At 49.7% G+C, this 27,199-nt stretch overlaps 1 protein-coding gene across 2 annotated transcripts in view; it reads right to left on the bottom strand.

Moving 5' to 3' along the window:
- LOC122381231 (ras-like protein family member 10B) overlaps positions 1 to 26,010 on the bottom strand; it is a 38,269-nt gene extending 12,259 nt beyond the window's left edge. Inside the window, exon 1 of one of the 2 annotated variants that reach the window (XM_043365176.1) lies at positions 25,810 to 26,010. The gene's annotated coding sequence lies outside the window, so the exon portion shown is untranslated. The remainder of the gene's footprint in view (positions 1 to 25,809) is intronic. The other variant, XM_043365177.1, reaches the window with a different exon arrangement.
- Between the last annotated feature and the right edge of the window lie 1,189 nt (positions 26,011 to 27,199).

The following is a 27,199-nucleotide window of genomic DNA, read 5'->3' as shown; positions in this document are numbered from 1 at the left end:
CTTCTGGAGTGGACGACGTACTTTGAAGCATTTAATAAATACACAGCGATAATGCCTTTCACCGCGTTTTTTTTTTTACAAACTTCTTCACAACTTTCCATAAGGTATGATATCGTGTAAGTAGAGTCAAGTAGTGCATATATGTAAGTAATGCATGTATGGCAAGTTATGCATACTTTCGAAGAAGTTAACATTGGCTGACCACAAAATCCACAAAATCAACAAAACCTGTGTGAATTTTAGGGGAGCAAGAATGACCGTCTGAGAAGCTGTGAACAAGTAATGACGAAGTTACTGGCGTCATTTCATGCATTGGGCTGTATATGACATCGTGAGGAATCAGACAATGCTTAAATGGACGCGTGCCGCTCGCAATGCATATATATATGTTACGGGTCATATGCTAACTTGGGCAGTATGCATACTACCCGGGCAGTATGCATACTACCCAACAGCCCGGGCAGTATGCATAGGGTGGGACTAAATGCTTACTTCGAAATCTAAGCTGCGTTGCGGCATTGGCGGTTATGTGCGGCGTGTATGCCGCATGATTAGTAAGCGGCGACCACTAAATTAAAGACTCAAACGCTCCGACCGGTTCTCAATGAATAACACTGCATACCAAAAATGCCAACCGCTCTCGTCATAAGATATTTAGCTTTAAATAACTACGTTATCTGCATCATCATTTTGAACCAAATTAATACTTTCAACTTAACTCACTCATTCCTTCCTTTGTTGTCTCCAAACAGTCTTTCGATTGTCTGGAAATCGTATGCTAAATCCCGTACCTGTATGCGACTGTTGCATATAAAGGCCGATTAGAATTTGAATAGGCTCTGGCATGCGATTTCCTGGCTACCCAAAAAAATCTGTTTCAGTCTTGCTATCAAAACATGACCTCGCCCGCACAGGGGGGGGTTGATGCAACCCCCCTAAGGTTTTTCGCGAATAACTCGCTTAAAAAGCGGCTGATCACGACGAAACTTTCAGTACCCTCGCATTGATCAATTTAACACCCATCCTGAAAATTTCATGACCCTGACCCAAATGACCTTTGACCTGTGACCTACTTTTCGAGACCATGTTTGGCCGGAACCGCGATTCAGCGTATGTCGGCTCGCATTAGCAGCGCGTTTGCAGTCTTTTCGTGGTTTCAAGCGTTCAAACATGTGATATGATGTTGCCCCCATGCATTAGGGTGGGTGTCAAGGTCACCTGAAGGTCAGGTCAGGTCATTGACCTTTGGTGACCTCGGTTCACTTTTTCGAGTTTGACATGTTTCTAGGTCAGTTTTTTTCGAGCTGAATTCGAATTAAGCAACCACATGAACGTTTACAAAGTAGTTTTGGTGCCTTCGTAACATGTTACGAGGCTGTCAGAGGCGGTTGACACCTACTACAAATACCTGGCAGGACCTCTACTGGTTGACCTGACCTGACCTAACCCGACCTGGCCTAAATGAATGAAGACATCATCTGTGATCAAAACTAGCATGATATTCGTGATCAGCACCCCGAAAAACCCCATAGCAGCCACACTACGACGTTCTAACAGGTCCCAATTTTCCCGCCTTTTGGGTCATTGACCTGACCTGGAAGGTCAACCGATGACCTAGGACCTTAAAATTGGGTATCATCGGCTTTCTCTCGTCACGGGCAACACGCTCGTTTTTTCCGCGAAGCTCTAGCTTGATCAGGAGCGAAACGGCAAGGGGTTATACCTTTTACGTTCGCGGCTGAGTATTAATTTGGTTCAAAACAATGATGTAGATAAGTTAGTTATTTAAATCTAAATATCCTATGACGAGAGCGATGGACATTTTTGGTATGCAGTGTTATCCATTGAAAACAGGTCAAAGCTATTGAGTTTTTAATTTAGTGGTCGCCGCTTACTAATCATGCGGCATACACGCCGCACATAACCGCCAATGCCGCAACGCAGCTTAGATTTCGAAGTAAGCATTTAGTCTCACCCGTATGCATACCGCCAGGGTAGTATGCATACTACCCGACCCCTTGGGCAGTATGCATACCGCCCAAAAGCTTGGGCAGTTTGCATACTGCCCGCTTTCCGACATAAGGTTGTGTAATCCATGTCAACATTTTAAGATTATAAATGGCTCTCTAGATAACAATAGATCAACCGAGAAGAATTTTTGCCGTAAAACGTGATTGATCGATCGTAGGATGGAATGAGGATGGGAATAAAGTGTTAAATTACTTTTCCCAAATCCAATAATGTTTAATAATGAATAACCAGTGGCCAAAAAGCCATTGTCATTGTGAAGCGTGAACTGAGTGAAATGAAACGACGACATAGTGTCGGCATTTGATGGCATGGCTTAGGTTTGGCACATTGACCATAGAGGGCGTTATTACCAGGGCTGCGGAGTCGATGGATTTTTTGATGACTCAGACTCAGACTCCGACTCCAGCTTAAAAATCGACTCCGACTCCGACTCCGACTCCAGCTCAGACTCCGGATGTTTCTCTCAAAATCCATGTCGTGATAAATGAAGTTCCAAGTGGATGTGTTTTTATTTTGCCTGAAACGATCTTTTTGAGTTCTAAGGCCTTACATTGCAAATATGCTTTATAAATAACATGCAGAATTAAAAGTAGGTTTTGGCGAATCCGCCGTCTTCTGTATCTCTCGCCGAAAACGCTCGTCCAAAACAAAAATTTGACCTTTTTTAACAAAATCTGATTTATTTCGAAATGTCAACGAGCGTAGTGTTGCCAAGCAAACAGGTGCAGGGTATGACGTTGAGCCATGCAGCGTTAACTCCGATTGCGGAGTCGGAGTCGGTAAGATTTCAGTTTTTTCGAAGTTCAAAAAAGAACTTTTTGGATTTTTTGCCTATTATATTCAAAAAATTCCTTTTTTGATTTTGGGGATCAAAATCAAAAAAATTTAAAAATCCGAAATAGCAGTTTTCTAGGTCCCTCTAATTCGATACCTTTTATGTCTCAAACATTTTTCTGTATCTCTAAAGCTGTAGGCCTGACAGCTCTTCCCGCGAAACCTTTTTTGGGTCGAAAATGGCAGAACTGACGTCACTCCGACGTCATAAGCGGCCAACATATCATAGCCTTTGGAAAAAAAATGGTCACAATGTGTAATAGCTACGATCCCGGGAGGGTACTAAAAGTTTGTTGGCGATCGGCGCAGCGGTTCTGGAATTATATCGAAAAAAAACTAAGGGGGACAAAAAATTCCCCCCCCCCCACCACCACCACCACCTGGAAGGTTAAAACGTTTGTCATTCACATATATACGCGAGTTATTGTATTAACAAGCCTCACGAAGTGTAGTCAACATACTGCCCGAGTAAGCATCTTGCCCGTGAGAAGAAAGGTGGGTGGTATGCATAATACCCGGGAGGTATGCATACTGCCCGGGCGGTATGCATACTGCCCAAGGGGTCGGGTAGTATGCATACTACCCGGGCGGTATGCATACTGCCCGGGCTGTTGGGTAGTATGCATACTGCCCGGGCAGTTTGCATACTGCCCAAGTTAGCATATGACCCGTAACATATACATAGAGTGCTTTATAGCGTTTGCTACATGGAGTCGGACACATAAAACGATCTTTTTTAATCTATCACAAGCATTTGGTTATTTTGGTTCTATGCATTATCGTATTGCTTACTTTGTCAGAGAGACTTGATGGTGGCATTTTCCTGAAATTTTCTTGCAAGTGTAGGGCTATGATTTGTATCGGAATTGTTTATGTAAAGCTGTGATTTGTATCGGAATTGTGTCGCGTCAGCGGCCACCGGGTCGGCGCAGACGGCGCAGTGCAGACCGACTGTGAGCCGGCGGCCCGGCGCTAGCGTGTGCTGCGCGTTGTTTTTGTGCGGATAGGGAGGCGTTAGGAGGCCAGCGAGGCCGGAACCGTGCGCCGCCGTCAACCGATTGGTCTAGCCTCGGACCGGCTGACGGGGGCGTATCCGCCTCGAGCTGGTATGTAAGCGCAGCGTGGAAGCAAACGGGGGCTTAGTGTCTGCAACCCGAGGTGGTGGCAACACTGGGCACCCGACCGCTCTTCACGCTGCTGGCATCTGGCTCGAGGTAGGTTCCGACCCCGCAGGGATGGTCGCGGGCTCACGGACATCCCTTAGCTAGGTTAGGAGCATCCGGGAGGAGGGTTAGGTTAATTCGCGTGGCGTAAGGTAGCGTTAGGGTAATGAGTCATGGTTTATGAATATCTCACTCGGCAGTCTTTTATCTTGATTTCGGCAATTTGATATACGTGAATAAATGGGGGGATGAATCGATAGCGTCTTTTGGTAATGAGATGAGTCGAAGGAGAACGGAGTTTGAGCGGAGTCGGATTCATTCGGTACCTTAGTTAGTCATCATGGCTCAGGAGCTTAGCTCCAAACCCACGAGGGTTCGCTACCAACCGCGTGTGCCCCAAAATGGCGGAGTTATTCACCTGAACCACGATGCATAGTTTAGTTCAATTAGTGTAGAGGACAGTGGCCCGGGTGGCAGACGGGTAAAAGGCTGGGAGACGTCCCGGCCGACCACTGATCCTGTAGAGTAGAGTAGAGATCCGGAGGGGAGGTAACGAAGGGCCTACAGGACCGGCCTAAGCCCCCCTCACACAAGAAACGTTTTTCTTCTTCAATATCAAAGACGCTCCCGAGACTGCAAAGTAGTGCTAAGTTCTATCCGTCAGATTTGCTCCATCTTTATTAATCCACACAGCTTTGCATTTACATTAATGCTCATCATGCCACATCTAAAATTTGAATTTGAGTAAAACCACTCAACCATTTGATCGCAAGGCTCCTTGCTCGTAAGAATGGTGTGCAAAAGGTTTTTCTGCGAAACCATCTTCAATGCTATGATTGACTTTACCAGAGATGTTGAAGGGCTCATTTCGGAACAATAAGGTCCAACCAACAGTGTATGTTTTTGCAGCGCGGGCTAATTCACTGCTCCCGCGCCCTTTCCCTCGGGCTCTGTTTCCAATCATCCTGCTAGCAGAGCGGCGATCTCGGACAGAGCCGATACCGCCTCCAAACACACTCAATTGACCCGGCAACTGGCTGTGACCGGGCCGGGTCTGCAGCGGCGGCGGCGGCGCGGCCGGCTGATTCTTCCACGGCCGAATCGCCCGCCGCGCCGCGGGGAATCGATCCAAGGTCACTCAGGTCACCTGACCGCCTCCGGATCACGTGTTGCTGACAGGAAGTGGTCAGCTGGGCAGGGGAGGGAAGGGGAGGGGCTCAGACACGAGCTCTGGGTTGCCGAGGGAAGCACAGGTGTCCCGCGGTGGGGCAGCGGTTTGATCGATAACGGAGCAGAACACGCTAATGACCTCCCTTGTCCTACGAGCAAGAGGATTCCTTGTTCGGAGGCACGTGATGTCAGGCAAGTGTGTTTCAACAGCATGCTGGGAACAGTGAAAACATGGCGACCGCGACGTTCTTCGAACAGGTAAAAGCAGTGTCGGCTGCATTTGCATAAGCATACCGATAAGCTATTTGAAAACGACTGATAGATACATTCATTGATTCTCTACTCTGAAAGAGTTACGTTCCTAACTAAACTATTAGGTACTGATCGTGTTATGGGATCGATAGAGAATGGCATGATTGCGCTTGAACGTTACACCGATAAAATGAACGCTACAGAATGGAAGAACAAGGAATCGAACGTTATTTTTGATGAAAAACAAATGAGTCACGCTTAAATTCTAATCATTACTGGGGAAATGCTACGTTTGATATTATTTATAGAAGCGCTTACACTGCAACTGCATAGCAATAGCACTTTGTAGGTATATTTTTGTGAAAGTAGGTAAGGAGGCAGTTGTAAAAAATGTGGGCATTGCAGTCTGTCTAAGTGTCTAATACTCTTCTAAGGAAAAGAGCATAGCAATGCACAAACGAAGCGCCCATGATCCTGCACTGCCATTATTTACCGACACAGCCTATCTTGCAAAATGTGCCAGGCTTCAAAACTCCTACTCATCCATCCTCATTGCATAGCAACATATTTTCCCGGCTCTAATTTCAGTTGATGCGGCCGGGTCGGTGTAGCGCCGAGGATCTTAGGCCGAGCCAAGGGGCGTCAGTGGTCCTACCATCCCTCTCGTCTCGCTCAATACGGACACCTGGGCCGGGTCGATGGGAGCGCACCCGACCGCTCGCGCTCCCGTATTTACCGGCGGGATCACGCTAAACAAGGCAGCCGGCCGGCGCGGCGGCCGCTCTGTGCTGGCATAATGCGCCCGCGAGCGGTGCGGGAGAAGGACGGAGACCACTCTGCAGTCTGCACCGACGAGCAGTGCTTGTATTGTGATTTGTCGGGCTGAGATCGAATCAAGGTGACAAACGTTTGTTTGGCTTTAAATGGTCCGTCACATTGTGTGCAGTCTGAAAGCAGCCTGAAAATTCATTTGGAGTTGGTAATCAGTAAAGCTGTAGGATAACAAACGCTTTTTCAAGCTCGATTTATATTCAGTAGTGGCGGAACACCTTCAATTAAGGGGGGGGGGGGGCACTGCCGACTTTTGGTCCCATTCTTTCCATGCAACGCCCATAGGGCTAATGTTAAAACTCCCAAATCAAAGGGGGGCACGAATACGATGCCCCGGTGCCCTCCCCGTTCCGCCGCCTATGTTTATATTCCGCTTAATGTTCGATGTATCTTTGGATACCGCATGACCTATTCGTCCGCGCTGGTATGTCCAATTCATAACACAGACTAACACGATGGTCAATTGTGTGTACTAAAAGCATGCTGCTCAGAGGCCGGCACCGCCTTCTGCACTGTTACTGCTGCACGCTGGCAGAGACAGGCACGGTCGAGGACGCTCTCCAATGAACAAGGGCTTTCTTGTACTCTCGAGCGGCCAACAGAGAGGTCACCTGTACTCAGCGGGAGGCGATGCACATTGGGAGGTGCCACTACCAGACTCAGCTGCCGAGGATGAGGCTTTTGATGTGGGCTCCAGTTATTGGTTGGCGTGGCGGCGGGACAAGGAAATGTTCGATTGAGTTGCGCCAGGTAGGATCGGAACTCTACAAAACTGACTCAAATCTACATCTCTGGTGCAGGAGGAACTGGATTTAGCTGCAATGTTATACCTATATCTAAACGGTAGATGGGTATTTACTTCTTATTTCGTTGCAAAATGCTTGTTACTTTTCTCGACTTTCTCTTCGAATATTTTCATGCATAATGTTGTTCATTAACTTTCCATGAGGAAACTATTCACACTCATTATTTTTGAACCCGTTTTATGCGTCATACATTGGCCGTTGACGTCACGGTGGGCTGCGTTGTATACGGACGGCTGCTGGAATTCCATTCGGGGCCGGGCGCGTGGCCCTGGCCGTCAACACCGCTGACAGCCGAGAGCCAATAATGAGCAGCCGATGAGCGGCCGTCAGCGCACACAGGTAATTCCCGAACACACACACGGCCCCGCAGACGGACTTATTAGCGAGTTCTGTTCAAATAGAACATGTCACGGCTGACGGAACCCCAAAGGATAGCTCGTAATAGGGGCGGAAAGACCCAGTGTGAATAGGTAATTTACAGGGCTGCCATCGGGAATTGGAAACGTTTCAATTACATATACAGTGGCGCAGCCAGGGGGGGTCAGAGGGTCAGCTGACCCCCCCGAAATTTCTGTCAGGGGCCCGCTCGAGAGAGAGAGAGAGAGAGAGAGAGAGAGAGAGAGAGAGAGAGAGAGAGAGAGAGAGAGAGAGAGAGAGAGAGAGAGGGAGGGAGGGAGGGAGGGAGGGAGGGAGGGAGGAGAGAGGTCCTAATCTAACCGGACGAGAAAACTGGCCCGGGCCCCCTGAGTGGATGGGGCCCGGGCCCCCCGTGGATGGGTCCGGGCCCCCGGGAGAACGGGCCCCGGGCCTCGGGTGGACGGGGTCCCCGGACTCCCGGTTGGATGGGGCCCGGGCCCCCGGGAGAACTGGCTCGGGCCCCTGGGAGAACGGGCCCGGACCCCCTGGGTGGATGGGGCCCGGGCCCCCGTGGATGGGTCCGGGCCCCCGGGAGAACGGGCCCCGGGCCCCGGGTGGACGGGGCCCGGACCCCGGTTGGATGGGGCCCCGGCCCCCGGGAGAACGGGCCCGGGCCTCCCGGAGAACGGGCCCGGGCCCCCGGGAGAACTGGCCCGGGCCCCTGGGAGAACGGGCCCGGGCCCCTGTGTGGATGGGGCCCGGGCCCCCGTGGATGGGTCCGGAACCCCGGGAGAACGGGCCCCGGATGGACGAGGCCCGGACCCCCGGGAGAACTGGCTCGGGCCCCTGGGAGAACGGGCCCGGACCCCCTGGGTGGATGGGGCCCGGGCTCCGTGGATGGGTCCGGGCCCCTGGAGAACGGGGCCCGGGCCCGGGTGGACGGGGCCCGGATCCCCGGTTGGATGGGGCCCCGGCCCCCGGGAGAACGGGCCCCGGCCCCCGGGAGAACGGGCCCGGCCCCCGGGAGAACTGGCCCGGGCCCCTGGGAGAACGGGGCCGGGCCCCCCTTTGCAGATAGGGCCCGGGCTTCCCGTGGATGGGTCCGGGGCCCCGGGAGAACTGGGCCGCTTGGGCGATTGTCTCGCTGTAATTTTTGTAGGGTAGCTGCATCCCTTCTACCAAAGGTCGGGTACTGTTGATCTATGTGGGTGACCCCCACTGCACGTGCAAAATACAAAAAAAAGAGGTGCCAAATTTGTTCCCATTTCAATAACTCGGTAATTACTGGGGCGATTTCGCTGAAACTTGGCATACAGGTAGGCACCCAACAGGCAATGCGATCCCATGTGTTGCGGTTAGGGTGCTACTGCACGTGCGCACGTGCAGCGGGGTGCTTCCAGATCTCGAGAACGGCTGGGCCGATTGCGCTCAAATTTGGTACACGGTTGGGGACCGGTTAGTAGGGTGCCGTGCAAAAGTCAGTTTGGACCCCGTTCGCACGTGCGCAGTGCAGAATGCCGCTTCCTGATCTCAGGAACGGCTGGGCCGATCGCGTTCAAATTTGGCGCACCGCTAGCGACCGGTTAGAAGGGTGCTTTGCAAATGCACAAGCCTGTTGGAAGTACCCTCTCGCCCTTCCGCACGTGCAGGGCTCACTATCTCGCTCGCTCGTTCTTCGCCCAAAAGGCGTTTTACTGGTAGTAACATATTTCTGTCGATACAATCTACTATGCAGCCAATAGATGACTTAGGACAGCCACATGGGACTACTTAAATATTGTCCGATAGAAGCAGGCAACAGCTCTGTTAGCGTATATGCTATGCATATTGCGGAAGGGGCACATTTCGGCCTCGAAAGATACGAATTCGTACCTCATAGTAACATATTTCTGTCATGATCAATTCGCGTAGAAATTGAACACCGGTCGGGTGATTACCGAGCCATTGTTCTATCAAAATTTTCCGATTCAAACTCGCTCAGGGTTATCGTGTAGGTAAAGGGGGCCCGCTCAGCAGAATGCGTATGAAATATGGAAAGATTCTGAAAAAATGGGTGGGGGCCCGCACACTAGGGGGCCCGCTTTGGAGGCGATGACCCCCCCGAAACCAAATCCTGGCTGCGCCACTGTACATATATGAAATGAAAATGTGCCAAAAGCCTTATGTGAGATATCTATTGTATGATCCTCAGCCGTGACACATAATGCAATGTCCAACACATACCTATCTCACAGAAATTGATATATACCATGCTTACCTACTGGTTCTAATGACCTGGAAAGCTCTCCATGGATCTGTAGCTCGCTTAACCCATAAAAGCCCCATAAGGTTTTATTCAAAGGCCTCTACACCACATCAATTACACGAATTTCTCTAGAATACACTTATAGCAGCCTTTATAAACTTCATCCCATAGTTTGTCCGGAAATTAATTGCAGTGCCGCGCTCAGTTCGGGCGGCCACCCATTAAGCCGACAGGCCCATTGGTGAGCGGACCGGGGTACCGGCGCCCAGCTACCAGCCGGGTTAATCATCCGGACCGGCGCGACCTAATGCAGCTGCCGCCGGCTCAACGAACCGCCCTGTGACGTCACTGGTCCTATGCTAATGACGTCACCGGTCCAACGCTAATCCGGCGAGCGGCGCGTCAGCTGCTACCCACGCACCCCGCGAACATCACCAGCATCCCCCGCTGACAGAATGGCCAGCCTCTTCTGCCGCGCTGGCCGAGGTCGGGGAGACCGGCGGGCGGTGCATTTGCCTAATGAGATGATTTAGATTGGGCAGTGAACCGCCGGCTAATTTGGGAAGTTTTGAAATCCGAGTGAGGTTGCGTTGCGGAAAGCTGAAACAGTGACGGTCTACCGAGCGCTTGAAGAGGGAGGCTTAATTGAGAAGCCCGAGTTTCAGACAGCAAATTGAGCCAACGAAGTGCGTCGTGAAAGTTTGCAAAGCTTAATTCTGAGTGGTTATTTGAGTAAACAGTTTTGCCGTCATGCGGCAGGCTTGGTTATTTCAAATTTTGGCTCCCACGTCTTGGAACCATGTTAAAACACTAGCTCAGAGAAGTCCAATAAAAGCAGCAGGAGAACTAACTCAATGAAAAGATCCTAGGGACTCAATTTCGCATGCTGGCTATCTCTCTTCAATCCCTTTATGTCAGTTTCACAACTACTCTGGGAAGTGTTCTCTGAAAGTCGTCTGCCTGTCTGCTCTGCTCCTCGTGACGTGCCGCCGACCATGCCACCGCTGCAGGGGCGTCGCCACGGATTTTTGAATGGGGGGGGTCGGGTTTCTAGTCTTCACCCGATGGGTAGGGTTGTTTTTTTTTTTTGCCACACTACCCAGTTTTGTGCGTGCGTATGTGCATGTGTGCGCGTGTAACAAAGCGGCGCGCAGCGCCGCGAAATTTGGTACAACCTATTAGGTAGGTATACCTACCTACATCACTTGCGTAAAAATTATCACTGGTCACTTAAGGTCAGGTCGCCATGTCAAGTTCAGTTATACGGTATACCTCTATCAAACTTTCCCCTCTCGCCATTCTTGTAGCTTTTCTCCCATAACTTCGAAATTTGGTACACTGTATACCTAATGTATGGGGTTATACGTGTCAGCAATTCATGATTCTGAGGATTTACATCTATGATCTGGAGGCAGGTCAAATACGTGACCTCATCATTAGAAAATAATGAGAAATTATAAAAAGCACGAATGCCTCCTGCTTTGAAAAAGTTCGTCAGAAACGCAAAATATCTTTGGAGCCATGACAAATCAGCTCATCATTGCCAGGGACAGGGTGCAACTTATGGCGAGTGATGACTCGAAAGGTCATTAGTGGAAATGTCCATCGATGGCCACCAGCATTTTTTTCTACAACTTTTGACGAAGACGCGGTAGAGCGATGACAGCACCTGGAAGGTGTTCACTGTTCAGCTCAACAACACGGATCCATTCATATGCAGCAGGAGGTCCTTTTTCGATCAGGACATAACGTTGACCTGAGGTCGTTTTAACGTTAATTCTGAATAGTCAAATTTTAACTCATGTGACGCGTTTCAAAGAGATAAACACAGTGGTGACAAGACAACATATGTAAATACCATACACACTCACGGAATCTAAAGTTATTGCAAAGCAAATGTTTCGGCAGAATCTGTCCAGTTAGCTGTTTGCCTTCTATGGGCAAAACATAGACCTGAGATGAAATCTGACCCGAAGCTAGCGAAAGAGCGTTGAAAGAGCTATCGAATATGTTTTCTGCTTCACTGTAGCCCTTCTATTGGTGGGCTCCCAGTCGCTAACGTATAACGTATACTAAAGTAACGCTGATGTATGCTTTCGACCCCTGATCGATCTAGAGGTTTGCGGAAAAAAGAGCATGCTGCCCGTGACGAGAGAAAGCCGATGATACCCATTTACAAAGTTTTGGGTCATCTCAGGACTCAGGTCATCGCCAATACGTAGGGAAACTCGGGACCTGCTAGAACTTTGCGAATGTAAGTTGTGATGGTTTTTCGAGGTTCTGATTACGAATGTTATCTTATAGTTTTGAACGAAGATGATGACTCCATGCATTTGGAGTAGATCAGGTCAGGTCAGGTCAGATCGACCAGTACCTAATAGTGGATGACCACCACCGATTGCTTCCTAACATGTTATACATATGTATAAGCAACACAACTACTTCTTAAATGTTCAGATGGGCGCTAAGTTCAAAATCAGCTCCAAAAACTATCCTATACCTAAATTAAAAGCATGTTATGAAAAAGTGAACCAAGGTCATCTTTATTTGAATCAGGGATATCGATTTATTTTTAAGTAGGTGATTAACACGAGCGCACCGGAAGTTTCGTTGCAATCGGCTCCTTTTGCGCGACTTCTTTGCGAAAGCCCGAGACGGTTTCATCTGACTCCCTTTCCCCTACATGTGCACTGTACAGCTAGTTGTGACGATAGCCATGGGGCTGAGGCTAGTTTGTAGTTTTGTAGTTAGGTACTGATCCGACGAATCGACTGCGACCATTTTTTTAAACGATCAGACGAACGCTCGGGGCAGTTTTGGCGCGTCCAATCCTTTGAGGGATAAAAAGGTACTACTGTGGACGTCAAACTGCGTGGGACGCGACTTTTTCGCAATAACTTTTGAATGCGTTGCCTCTCAAGAACGAAACTTCGGCAACGGACGTTTCAGACCCCGGCCTAATTTTTATTACTAGGGGTTTTCAATGTCCGATCAATATTTAGGGCACTTCCCGTTCACTCGTAATGTTAAATTTTGCTCCTGAAACTCTCTCGGTGAGCAGAGGCTACTCCACAAGGGGCGGAGCCATAGTGTGACGTTGGAGCTAAGCTCCGCCTCGGCTGGCCGTTGCCTGAGGCGCTACCTGACCCGAGACCGGTCAGTCTCGGTCCGTAGGGGTTGGTACGCGGTGCTTCCTGCCAACACACCCAGCCGCATGGCGTACGTTATTTATGCTTGCCCTAAGGGCTGCAAGAATGTGTTTGCAATGCGCCTCTTGTCGGTATTTAACCGACAAATTGATTTAGAATGTCAACCAGATAGGAAGACTATACGCGTACGCCAAATATTACGATGATTTAAGAATAACAGAAAATAATTAAATGATTATTTAATAAGTTTGTCAGCGTAATTACGTAAATGAGATACATAATAATATAATATATTTACACAGTCAAGTTAATTTTTTAATTAAAATTTTAATTTTAGGTTCTTGTAGATATCAAACCGCCAGGAACGTTAGTACACTTCGTGTTATCCTGCCAAGCCCCAATATGCCCCAACTTAAATGTTTCCGTAATGCACCGGTACGCATAGCCGGAGGGGAGCCGGATCCGCCGGAGCCGTCATATTTTGCCATGAGTGGGAGCCGGAGCCGGAGCCGTATTGCCATTTTACTCGGAGCCGGAGCCGGAGCTGGAGCTGACTCAAATGTTCAAGGCTCTGCATCCCTGCTGCTAAGTCAATTATTCGTATAGTTAATTTGGTAAAGGGCCATACTGAACAATCTCGGTTTCGAGATTTCCGCCCATCTGAGACCCGACGCACACAGCATGCAGAACCGGTTCTGAGTGAGGATCGACCGACAGATGGCAGTCGTGTCTGAACGGTAGATGGCAGGGAATTCGTAGTTAGTAGGCGGGGCTTCGAGCAGCCTGACGATAGCCGCCATCCGGGCTGATATTTCACTTAGCATTACGAGTGAACGGGAAGTGCCCTAAATATTGATCGGACATTGAAAAACCTTAGTAATAAAAATTAGGCCGGGGTCTGAAACGTCCATTGCCGAAGTTTCGTTCTTGAGAGGCAACGTATTCAAAAGTTATTGCGAAAAAGTCGCGTCCCACGCGGTTTGACGTCCACAGTAGAATGGTGGCTACTTGAAAATATTGTTGTGCTGGTGTTCCCCGCCCACAGCTAATTGAACTTTAGGTAATTGGCTAATTGGCTTTAGGGAACTCTTGAAGCGATTCTGAATCTGATGTATTTGTTGGTGTTGCTGACGCCTGCTTCACTGACATAAAAGCTAAAAAGCATACTCAGCATCGCAAAAAGTGGGGGGGTCGACACCCCCAGTTTTCAAGAGTGGGGGGGTCACGACCCCCCCGACCCCCCCGTCGGCGACGCCCCTGCACCGCTGGTGTCTCCTTACTCAGCCAGCTCTGTTTGACACGAGTGACCGCAGTTCTGCCGACGGCGCTGATTGGAGTCATCCGACCGCGGCCGGGCCTGCAGACGAGCGCTGTCGGCACTCGACACTGGTCCCACACGAGACTGGTGCGGCCCGTGAGTCGCAGTTGTAGCAGAGGGCCGTCCAACACAGCTGGACCGCCAGCTGACACCCGACCCAATCTGGCCGCTGCTGCACTGATGCCACTCCGCGGCTCCGCCGGCCGTCCGTCCACTCACTGTCAGATGCGCCGTTATACTGCTGACTGCCGGGTACTTCCTTATTTTATTTGTTTACCTTAAATATGTGTGTAGTTGAGCAACATACGGGGTAACGTAGAAAAAAGTTTAATGCAAGCATGTTACATTCACGAATATTGAAGTTCAGGCACCAAAGTAACGGGGTGCCCTATAATCCAATGTATTAGAACATAGGCAGTCATTCTATTACCTATGAATAGCATATTTTCCTTTGATTTTATGCACCTTTTAAGAAGTTAGGTACCAGTTGATGCAAGGTGCACAGTTTTTCATTTGAACTCCGCTAACTCATAAAAAATTTCAGAACTTGTTTTTTGTTATATTTAGGCAAAAAATATAAATCGATTACGTCCCTAACATATAAATGTTTAGTTTCTACACAACAAAACTCCCTGCAACAATAACTAAGTACAATGTGCCCATATTTTAATTGTTAGTTGTAAAGGCTGCGAAAACGATGCTTTATCTTTAGGATGACCTCATCTTTTAAGCCAAAATTGCGCTGTCATCCGTAAATGAATGGCGTGGTTTTAAATCAACGTTAGGAGTAATTTCACGGTTACGCGCTGGCGTAAACGGCCAGGCGGCTATTGTTGGGAGGACGTGGCCCCTGGAAAATGAAAGCGATGCCTTTGGTGCGGCTACCACATCATTCATTTCTTATGAAACTGTTTACGGCTTACTAAGCTGCATCAAGACTCTTATTATTAAAGCCATCAAAATATCTCTAATGAAAGTCCGTATAAGGCTCAGTGTTTGCTCAAAGACAAAACACAATGCCGCGCTGAGCAACCTCCTACCGTTAGCTTTAAACTGAAAGACTCGCATGCTTAGAGGAAGGTGCGTACCCTCAACGAATGCCGCACAGTTAGTCACTTATTCATTGGGAATTTATAAAGTGGAACTTTTTGTTGTCTAAAAGCTAATGAATTGTGAATTGTGTCGTCAATAGAAAGGTAAAATGCAATAAATCGTTGCGCCAAGATGCGTGATTTCTGTTGTCGAAAGAAACGCAACATGAAATAAATGTGATGAGATGCATAGTTATGCAGCATTGGACACCCACCTCACAGAATTATCCTCCGCAGTCACCCGTCGCCCAAATACAAAACAATTGCACCATTCGACCGCAGCTTGCTACTAAGGTGATATTTTTCCACTGAAGTATCAGGCAACTAACTTCATCCGACCAGCGCAGGGGCGCGGGAACTACTTTCAAACATGGGGGGCACACCGTGATAGAGATCAACCTAGGGTACCCCCAAATTTAGTTTTCTCGCCGGTTTTAGGCCACATATTTTTCATCCCTTGGCTTTTTCAACAAAAAAAAGAAAACATTTGCAAAAAAGTGCGGTATTCCGTCTTAAAGTTGTGGGGGCATCGCCCCCACGGCCCTAAAGTTAGGGGGCAAGCTGCCCCCACTGCCCCCCGGTTCCCGCGCCCATGGACCAGCGTGGTGCTCCTAGTGTTGTTTATTTTCTACCTCTGTGTCAGAACTCAGGCAAACCTGTGGATTTGCCACGGGTCGCCAGCTGGCCTTGGGTCATCTCTCTTGGCTGCAGCCGACCCGCGAAGGTCAGAGGAAGCGGGCCGAGTGTCGGCGGGTCGTCCATTACCGCGGACGACGCTCCCACCCGGATGTCTGGACGGACCGCCAGCCGAGCAGTACAGCACCAGCTGTCCAGGCTAGACAGAGGACCGACAGCTATACTATACATCTTTAGTGTCTGGGCCGCCAGCCGAGCGGTGCGGCACCAGCTGGACCGGCTAGACAGACAGAGGACCGACAGCTATACTATTCTCTTTAGTGTCTGAACCGCCAGCCAAGCAGTGCGGCACCAGCTGCCCGGCTAAGAAGACAGCTGCAGACTGACAGCTGTAAGTACAGTCTGAATCGCCAGCCGAGCAGTGCGGTACCGCTGGCAGCTGCCGCGGCTAGACAGACAATAGGACCGGCAGTGGCACTGCCTGAACATGGAACTGTCTTGGTCATCAGCAGTTTCACAGTTTATGCAGCTGTACCGATCAGAAAGACAGCTTCACTGCCTAAACCAACAGCTGTGCTGTCTAGACGGGCAGTGATTATTGTCTGAACCAGCTGTTATGTATCTAGACCGGCAGCGATCTGTCCAGCCGGAAACCTGCCGTGATTGGAATAGCCGCAATCCTGTCTGATCCGGCGGTCAACTTGTTTGGAGCGGAAATGGTTTGGCCGAAATCATCACCTAACTTGCTACTGCATACAGCCAGCTGTTCTGCCTAGATCTGTAGATGTGCCCAAGATTACTTTACTAATAGATGTGCCTACTGTCTAAGTCATTCGCTTTCCGGGTTTGATAAGCAGGGATAGAAGTTAGCTGTTACAAGTTGAACTTGAGACTTGAGAAAAGTCCACCTGGGCTCAAAACTCAAAAGGGCTACTATCTTCCGCCGCCTCCGCCAGTGCTTGTGCTCATCCAGAGCGCCCTGCGCTGCGTCATCTTACTTTCTACAGTTAGCGTAATATCACCCAGTGATGCACCATGGTCTGTTCTCTGCTGTTCACTGCCCAATCGCTAATTGCTTTTAGCGCGGTTCACTTGCCAACAACACGTAATAATGTTACACAAAAAATGGCATACGCACCTTTTGATCTCATCGAACACTGGCGATTTTCAAACGCAAGACGCAGGTGGTATTCATTAAGTAAGTCTTGATTAAATGACACTGTAGTAACCTTGTTGGATCCACCTTCATTGGCTTAGGCGTGGTTACCAGGGCAGCTGAGAGCTCTAGCAGAAGCCGCTGATCTTGTTACGCAGAGCAGAGCCCAGGTGTGAGGCCGCCCACCACTGCCGCCGCCGCGCTGGTTGTCGCTGTCTGATCGCCGGTGGGTCATTACCAGCGTCTGATTGCCCGAGAGCGCGAGCGACCGACGGTGGTCGGAGGAGGGCGCGTCGATTGGGGTCAGCCTCCCTGGCTGCGGCGGCGGCGACGGCGGTAGCGCAACGCTGATCGGTCGTCACGGCCCGGTCTGGCCCTGGGGAGACGGCACATGGAGTCCCCGGTCTTCAGGGAGCCGACTCGCGACCCACCGCTCTTGGATGGGAAACACATTGCCCGCCAGTCCTAAGGGAGCGTGTGAGAGGGTCCCAAAGGTCCAGAGGCGTTGACGCATGGGCTGATATATCGGCCGATCGGAAGGAGCCGACATTGTTACAATACTTACATTACAATATTCATTTGTAGAAACGAGAGGGAGAGAGAGAGAGAGAGAGAGAGAGAGAGAGAGAGAGAGAGAGAGAGAGAGAGAGAGAGAGAGAGAGAGAGAGAGAGAGAGAGAGAGAGAGAGAGAGAGAGAGAGAGAGAGAGAGAGAAGGAGAGAGAGAGAGAAAGAGAGAGAGAGAAAGAGAGAAAGAAAGAGAGAAAGACAGACAGACAGAAAGACAGACAGACAGGCAGAGGCTATACTGGTTGTGTATAGGTCCTAAGCACCGCATCGTTGAGTGCCAATCTTCATTTAGTGATTAAATTTGTAGGATTTGTGACAATGGTGAGCTGGAAAGATTATTAAAATGATGATAATTAAATGGACATGAAGCATAGCCGAGCACGCTGAATAGTCTAGTAAATTGATTTTTATCCCTCCGATGCTGAAACGTCGGGGGTGGATCGGCTCCTTTTGCAAAGCTCTTCATATCGAAATGTCAATTACCATGGGATAAGTACCGTAGGTATCAGATATCGATAAGCGCATTTATTACATTTTGAACGATACGTTATCGAGGTATCATATCTGACAATAATGATAATAAGATATGCTACAGTAGACTGCACGTTTGTGCACCATCAGTTTGGCTTCATAGTCGTAATTCCTATCAATACGCATTCCGTTCTATATAATAGTTGTGTGCACTGCATAATAGCAAACATTTACCACCTAAAACGTTCAAATCTACAAAACTTGTGAAATTGGCTTGAATGCTTTTTATCTGAGGATGGCCTTTACATTGCGAAGCTGGCTCATTGAAGATGAAGAATTAGAGTCGCAGGCTAAATTTAAGCCAAGATCGTCAATAGACACCTATCATTTGAGATGCCAGTCATCTCGTTATTCAATAACAAAATGTTGAAGATGTGATTCATCTGCCCGACAAGTGACAAGTGGCTTCAGGCACCGCGGATGCCATTCTGAGAGGTGAGCAATATTGAAATTACTCGTCGCCGACTTTATTCCATGGACAAAAGGAGAAGCGATTAAAATAGGCTGAACAGGATCTGAACCCAGGATAAAGGGTTTACAGTTGGAAATAATCACCAATCTACATAGTAATTGAATATTTAGATAAGCATGAATGCATAAATGCATCATATCTGTAATGCATATTGCATTTGTTGCTTACAATTAACATTATGTGAATTAATTAAATACCAGGGAAAGGCAATAATGAATATTGAGCACGGTGCACCTAAGCGACAACCGTACCATCACGTCTTTGGTTCTTGCATTCGGTGCCTGCGAAACTCCAGAGAGGAGCTGCCAAACTGTCATTCCACAGCAGAAATACTGTCGTCACCTGGGCGACATCACGAATCAGGCCGGACGCGGAGTCATGAAATATCGCATTGATACCATACACGGCCGATCTGGCATTGCGCGGATCAGAGCGCGGCATCTTCATCCCCGATTAGTGCTGGAAGGAATCACCGCCTCGGCCACATCCGCACCAGTGGAGCCCCATCGGCGGCGGCTCCGGCTCCGGCTCCGGCTCCGGCTCCACTGCACCGGCAGCTCGCCAATTGATCATCGCCGCCGGCTGCCTCGATAGATAGCCGTGATGTATCGCCGAGGCGCGGCAGCGGGCCGGCCCCATCACGTGACCTCCGAGCCGCGCCGGCAGTGGAGTCACGTGACCGGCGGTGCCCCGGGCGTTCACCGCCGGAGGCGCGGAGTGCCACGCGTCATGAATGAAACCCTGGCGCCGGTCGGCAGGGACGGGTCATCCGCCGCCCTCCGGGCCGGTCCGGCCGTCCGGACGCCGCAGATTGGTCCAATAAAACGCCTCGGTCGCCGCCGCGCTGGTGCCGTGGCTGCGCCGGCGGCGGTCGGCTCCGACCCCAGGGCGGCGCGGCGGCGTGGTGGCGATTGGTATGGAGGGAGGCGGGTCGGGCGGCGCCGAGTGACTGTCCCTGGGGAGCTGTAGCCGGCCGGCACCTCGTAACACGGCTCAGATGGGCAGGTTGGTCCCCGACCGAGCCACACAGGAATGGCTGCCACGGACCCGGCGACATCCGGCGGGCCGTGCTGTGAGAGCGAGACGTTTGACCGGTCAGGGAGGGAGGGGCAGCGCTGCTGACGAGGGACGGAGCACTGCAGATAAGGAGCTGTGACCGGAAGGGACTGGAAATAGGGACAAGCTGGTCTGAAAGGCGAAATTCCGTCATGACTGGCCGATCGCGGTTATTCAACCTTTTCCTTGTCAGGAAATCATCATGCGACACATTTGTCTTCTCATTCATTCATCACCAAAGATATTGTAGTGACAATGCTGCAGAAAATAAATTGCATAAATTCAGTAATTAGGCATTTCTTCATAATCGCAAGAATGAAGAAATACTTATTGACTGCTGCTGGTAGCTGAAGATGTATTTGTACCCATTCTTGGCGATATATTTTAGATAAAAATTTTCAATTATAAGATGAATAGAGACGTTCTTCATATTTTTTGGGGAGCTGTTTTCTGTAAATGTCATCGACTACATCAGAGGTCACCATTATCATACGCTATATCAGCCGTCGGTCACTGTGCAGAGTCCATTTCTTTTGCTCCTGATAGTCGTCCACCGTGTAACAGTGTCCGCTGGGCCCGTGGGTCGGCAGTGAGTCATTATCCGAGGGTTCAGTCCTAGGCTAGGGCCTCCAGGGGCCCTCGCGTCCCATCGGCTGGGAATGAACAGGGCCTACATCATTTGTAAGTACCTATACGTATGCAAATTGACGTCATGCCAACTTACTTACAGAAACATGTAGCGCAAGTACCTGTGGGAACGGAATGCATGATGCGAAAGTGGAAGGCATAATCAAATGGCCTGTTCGCAGCCGAAACAAGAATTGCTGCCTGATTTTATAGCACCTCTGAATATGTATAGTTTGAATTGATTACAGTACTAAGACACATATTGCTCAGCACTAGAGTTTGGTACAGTCTCCTCTTATCCCAGTATCCCACCCACCTCCCTAAACCCCTGGCCGTCGGGTGACCCGGCTCCCCGGCCCCATTTAAACCTGCAGCGGTCTCGTCCGCGCCCCGCGGCGAGCCGGGCAGGTCCGGGCCCGCGGTGGCGGGACCCTGCACGTCCGGTACGTCCCACCACCGACAGCAGCCCGCTCCGCCCAACACGGCCGACCCGCGGCCATTAATTAGATCAACTCTATTTAGAACCGAGGTGGTTTTCCGCCCACCGATCGTCGGGCAAACTCATCAGCCGAGCTAATGAGTTGAGACTGGCATCATCAACGGCTCATTTCAGTTGTTTCAAGTGTTGGATTGTGCTTCTGTTGGCTAGAAATCGTGGACAATGCTTCTAAATGGATCATATTTAAGCATTAATGCTTAAAATAAACATGAAGGATGAAAAAAAAAAACGTCAAGGCAGTCAGGACACAATTTACAGTCAATTGCCGACCTGCAAATCTTAAAAGTTAAAAAAAACAGATTGGGATTAACCATACATACCTATGCATATATCTAATGTAGGCATACAGTCGAAGGAACTATGTCGTTAACATTGCCGCGCCATCATTGCGCTGATTTTTTTTCATTCCAAAGCTAAATTTGATAGGTAGTTGAATTGTTGCAGGTAAAAAACCTGGACAAGGAAACAAAGTGCTTGTAGAGCAGCATGCATCGATTTCAAATAATGCTAAAATGTTAAAAATGTATTGTTTTGGGCAATCCTTTTCTATTTTGTTTAGCAAGTCACATACGATTCAAAAAATGATCGCACACAAAATATAAATATCGAGTAAATATGTATCGATCATAATGGCTTGCTCTGAAATCTAGGTACATTTTCAGCATTTAAGATACATAGGTGGTTTAAGATACAATAGCCGTTTACCTACACGACGGCCATCTGGTACACATTTGGTGCACATCTGGTACAGATTAGGTGCAGATTTGGTCAAATCAGGTTCAATGTGTCTTTTAGCAGCTATCAGCTAGGGTTACACTAACTAATTGCTTATATGCCTGCTTTGTCATATTATCATAGAGCATCATCGATTAAAACACTGAAATAAATTCATAAAAATGAAAGATATTTGTTGTTAAAGAAATTAGGTGCAGATTTGGTCAAATCAGGTGCATTCGCCGGATAGCCCGTCGTGAAAACGGCTAATGCGTACTTACTGACCTCGTACGGAGACTGCACCACGACAGACCATATTTGCTGACCTTCAGTAACGTGAATGTCAGGTGGCTGTTAGTGGGCGCTAACAACCCTGCTCTTAGAACAGCAAACTCGTGCGCTCCGTACTGAGCCCCCAAGGTAGACGGCATCCTGCCATCTATTTTCCTTTGGCATTTATCTTCGGTAATCGCTGCAATCATTTCACCTGGAAAGCAAAGCCAAAGCACGGTGTATTTTGTAGATTTTATTTTTTAGGATTGCACGATTGCTGTAAAAAAAATGTGGACAAAACTAAAATACAATCTCCTTTTCTCATGGCACAATGCACATCTCTCGCACTCTCTCTCTCTCTCTCTCTCTCTCTCTCTCTCTCTCTCTCTCTCTCTCTCTCTCTCTCTCTCTCTCTCTCTCTCTCTCTCTCTCTCTCTCTCTATCCCTCCCTCCCTCCCCCTCTCTCCCCTCTCGCCACTCTGGCGTCTCGGTGTCCCGGACAGGTCTGATTGCGCTGATGAACGATGCACGGGTCGGGTACAGCCGGCCGGCGCTGCGGTCCGACTTAGCCCGCCGCCGTATCCAGCTGTCCGTAATGCCGATCCATTGCCGGGCAGCGGCCTGACGGGGCCACTCCCAGGGGAAATTGAACGCCGGCCCGGTCCGGCCGATTGCAGAACCGCAGTCGGTGAGATGAAACAGATACTCGTACCGGCGACATGGCTATAGCCAGTTTGTCTTTTGTGATTTGACACTGATGTTTAGACCAATGAGCATTCATGCAGGCTGTAGACATTTGCTTCGCCTTGTGCTATCTTTTTTAAGGGTCTTCGATTGAAAACTGCTGGCGAAAAGTGCAATGCTACATTGAATCACTCACATGTAGGTAATTAATTACAGGTATGTTCTTTATTACACACACCGATGCCAGTCGCTATTACACGTAAAAGGCGTATAATTCACTTATTTTCAGGAAAAGCTGTGCATGGCTGGAACAGGTAAGATGTTGGTCTACGTTGTGAAAGAAAGAGAGAGAGAGAGTGAGAGAGAGAGAGACAGAGAGAGACAGAGAGAGAGAGAGAGAGAGAGAGAGAGAGAGAGAGAGAGAGAGAGAGATAGAGAGAGAGAGAGAGAGTGAGAGAGAGAGAGGGGGAGAGGAAAGGGGGAGAGAGAGTCGAACCCACACAAACAGCGCCGTGAGACGAGAAATGCCGCCGACGCTGGTTTCAGTTGGTCTCTGTTTGTACATTTCCGGCGGGGTGGCGGGCGTGGCGAGGTTGGCCCGCCGTGGGAGGTCCAGGTCCGGGTGGCGAAGTGCCGCCCGTGAACCGGACGTGGAACGAATTTACTTCCGACGGACACGGCTATGGTCCGGTGGACCTTGCGCCAGCCTAGGCCGCCAGCCAGACACCTTAAGTAACACATAAAGTCACCGGGACATCATGATCCTACAGATTTGTACCAGCGAGAAAACTCGGGCGAGAAAACAATCGGGATGCATGAACTGTAAATAAAACTTAGGAAACGAGTTTATATGTATGGCACTGTTCTTGCTGAGTCACAGAAAATTGGAGACATTTACTGGAAATAACAGTCACTTTGCATTACTTATAATTTCATTTTTATTCAATTATTGGTCACCATTTTGCGCCTTTCATAGCATTTAATGTCGACCAAAAACATTTAAATCTCGCACCTTGGCTAATGGTAGTGGACTAGCTGTCCACATTCTTTACGATATGAAAGTGCAGTACTGTAGAGTACTGCGTACGTGAAATTTTGTAGATAAAAACGCTGGAGTCGGTAGGCCAGGCTTATAGTCACCGTGGGCCAGGCGACGTGGTTGCAACTCTGACGGGAGCGGCGGTCTGCGGTTAGACTGTTCCGCCTTACACCCGTGTCGTGCGGCACAGTCTACCAGCGATTGTCGGCGGCAGTGTATTGAGCGACGGGTAGAGCCTGTAGAGTGTAGAGCGGACGGTGGGCGCCAGGCGGTACTTGGTTGGGAATTGGAGGAATAGCGCCAGGAGAATAGACTAAGTTACCGGGCTCCGTATTATGGCCTGTTTGATAGAACACACGATAGCTGTATCATTTGGTATAGACTATAGGCAGAGCAGCAAATCCTCTGGTTTGCTTAAAACACCGCTTCAAAGGACTTCTATCCGACACCGACTTTGGTCGGAAGATCACTGGCGGAAGAATTCATTTCAACGGGCTAAATTGTACGAGCTCGATTGCTGATTTCTATGCTGAATGTGCTCCCCACAGAGACTCGCTGACTCTTGAAACGCTTACATCTTCTTTACAAAAGAATGCAGCAAGCCATCGAAATGGAAATCTTTGGACGTGATCATGTGCCCGAGATGTCTTGCCCTTGGCGATTGTCATTGCAGTCTCAGTTCAATGGAGAAAGCAGACGATGGTAGGGTGCGCTATACCTTTATCTGCTTCATTAATAGGAACAAGTTGTACCATGGAAACAAGTCTTTGCCATAAACGTTTTGATGGCATTGACCGAAAAAAATACTGTTTGGTATCCTCTTAAATTGGCATAGGACTCTCAAAACGGCAATCTTGGACAGTAGAATGAAGTTCAGCTCGTTTTTTTTTTTTTTGACCTGGAAACTGCCCTGACATCATCAGCTGCTCATGACGTTAAACATTACACGCTATTAGTAGACGCATGAGGCGAAGTAACGTGGCCAACGGATCTAATACGCGCTTTGGCTTTTACGCCAATGGCATAAGCTGATGGAATGAAGTGAGCCTGATGGGATTGCAGCCTCTACGCATGAATTCCCACAATTTTTTCACCAGGGATGATATGTTCAATTATTCCACAAAGTCGTTTGCTCGCGTTTACAAAATATATTGTAACGGGCTCAAACTTTTACTTTTGCCCGTGGAGCGCACAATGAAGCGCATGGACAGCTAAAATTTTAGTTATAAGCCAACTTTGATTTTGACGGCATTTATTGCAACAATACAGCTATGGCTACTAAGCCATGAATTGTTTTAAGAGCAATGTTCAGTTCCACATTTGTTGCCCAGAGTGCAATTCAATTAAGTCTTTGATCTCAACAAATCATCTCCGATTTCAACAAATTCGCTCATATAAAAGCACGAAGGTAGGTACTACGTACAATTTCGATTTACGTTGCCTTTTTTTCCTTCATCACTGCATCGCCTCACTGGCTAAGTGTTTCAGCATCGTATAGCGGATGCGCTATGATCGCTTTTGACCAGCCGCTTGCCATGTGTGCGGTCACGGAGCGACCATTAACCTGGGAACGCTGATCCATAGTGCACCTGTGCCCACCCGATTGCTACTGAGCCATCGTTGAATCATACTAGCGGGATACTAGCGCCCGGCTGTGGCTGAAGGACCCGACGTATGCTCTACTGGACGGGTGATGTGTGTTCCTGCTTAAATTTACATCTTATTACAGGGAAGTTGTTGTGTCAGTCCGCAACCCGAACATAATGGATGAGGCTAGCAAGGTGGCATTATACGCCAATTATACAATAGGGCTTATATAGGCATGAAGCTTTTGATAACATGCTGAGTGAAAACTGGGTGCCACCTAATGTGCAAATAGCTTCAAAGCAGTTTATAGGCTCAAAAATGTTTTCATGCTGCCATTCTGTTAAAAAGAATCGTAGTTTACAATTGCCAATCGTGTTCGGTATGTAAATAATAATAGTTTATCTCAGACCTAACTACCTGTATGATGTTCAATGGTTGAAGAGATTAGGTATTTGCACTTTGCAGGCACCCATTATGCTTCGTGCTATACCATCCTGTCTCCAAAGAATTGCTCGAGCAAAAACTCTTCCCAGGAAAATATCTGCCAACACATCCAGTACTTGGTTACAGCACGAGTACGGAGGCAGCTAAGCGTCGAACACCGGGGAACATCGACAGTGCAGAGGACTGTTTCGCTCGAACAGCCAGTGATATGACCACACTCATACTGCATACTGTCCCGCTGGCCTACTGACCCAGCTAGCACATTATGAGCCTCACCTGAAGCCGTTCCACGCAGCGGTCGCTCCTCTGGCAGAAGGTCCGGCTCCGGCTCCGGCTCCGGCTCCGACCGCGGCTCCGGCTCCGGCCGTGGTCCGCCGCGGTCGCGCGCCGCCCCGTGCACCGTGCCTACACCTGCTGAGCGGCCGGCACCGAGCCGCGCGCACCGTCCGCCGCCCGTGCCGCCATCCCGCCGACACTGCCGGCCGGCGGCGGCGACCGACCTCGACGGCGGCGACGGCGCGGTGCCGACGACAGGCGGTCAGGGCTGAGAGACCTGGCCCGCCGCGCGCGGAGGGCACCGGTCGATAGGGCACGCTGAGAGTTAGCGCCCGAAGACGCCGCCGGCCACCCCCACACCCGGAGTGGCCAGACCACGGCCGCCGGCCACCACACCCGGAGTGGCCGGACCACGGCCGCCGGCCACCCCCACACCCGGAGTGGCCAGATCACGGCCGCCGGCCACCCCCACACCCAGAGTGGCCAGACCACGGCCACCGGCCACCCCCACACCCGGAGTGGCCGGACCACGGCCACCGGCCACCCCCACACCCAGAGTGGCCGGACCACGGCCGCCGGCCACCCCCACACCCAGAGTGGCCGGACCACGGCCGCCGGCCACCCCCACACCCGGAGTGGCCGGACCACGGAGCCGCAGATAGAGAACGGACGCTGTCTGCCTAAAAACGGGTACTGGGGTCTCATTGGGTATTGTGGTTTGTGGCGGATTTGTTAGTCACTGTGCTACGTTTTTTCTTTCTCGTTATCATATTCTTCTATCACCATGAGAACTAGTAATTGGAAATGTTGATCAACCATTTTCCTCCAGGGAGTCTGATTGCCCTAGTCATTCCTAGAACCACTGGCCATTACATATTAGCAGGGCAAGGTTATAGAGGCGCAGCGTCGCCGCTTCCCAGAAGAGATTATCGCGCTGAGCAGACCAGATAAAAGAACTCCAATATCCCTGCACCAGACTGTCTCGCTTAGTGTTATTGGTGGGCAGACGGTCACGTTGTTACTGATAGTCGCATTTACACAAACATTCTATTCATCCCTTCGTGGAGCCTCCACCGGACCTCAGTGGGCGGTACGAGACTTTTAGGAACTGAACTGCACCCCTGTGAGACCCGTCTCAGATGGGTGCGACTAGTTACGACTGTAAGTGAGTGACGAGTGGTGTTCCGTCCGCTGGGCTCGTCGGTCAGCTGGCGGTGTCCCATGGACGAGAAAGGGCACAGGGCGCGGTCGGAGTACACCCAGTGAACCCGTGTTCAAGTGAAGAGGTCACGCGAGGTCACGTCCCTCACTGTGGGACTGTGCTCTGCTCTGGGTCTCCAACAGTGAAGACCATCAAACCACGGGTAATGGCATAGCGGCGTGGGTAACG

Source organism: Amphibalanus amphitrite, unplaced genomic scaffold (assembly GCF_019059575.1).
Source record: "Amphibalanus amphitrite isolate SeventyFive unplaced genomic scaffold, NRLGWU_Aamphi_draft 000116F_arrow, whole genome shotgun sequence".
Classification (NCBI taxonomy): Eukaryota; Metazoa; Arthropoda; class Thecostraca; order Balanomorpha; family Balanidae; genus Amphibalanus; species Amphibalanus amphitrite.
This window is presented reverse-complemented; position numbering and strand designations above follow the sequence as displayed.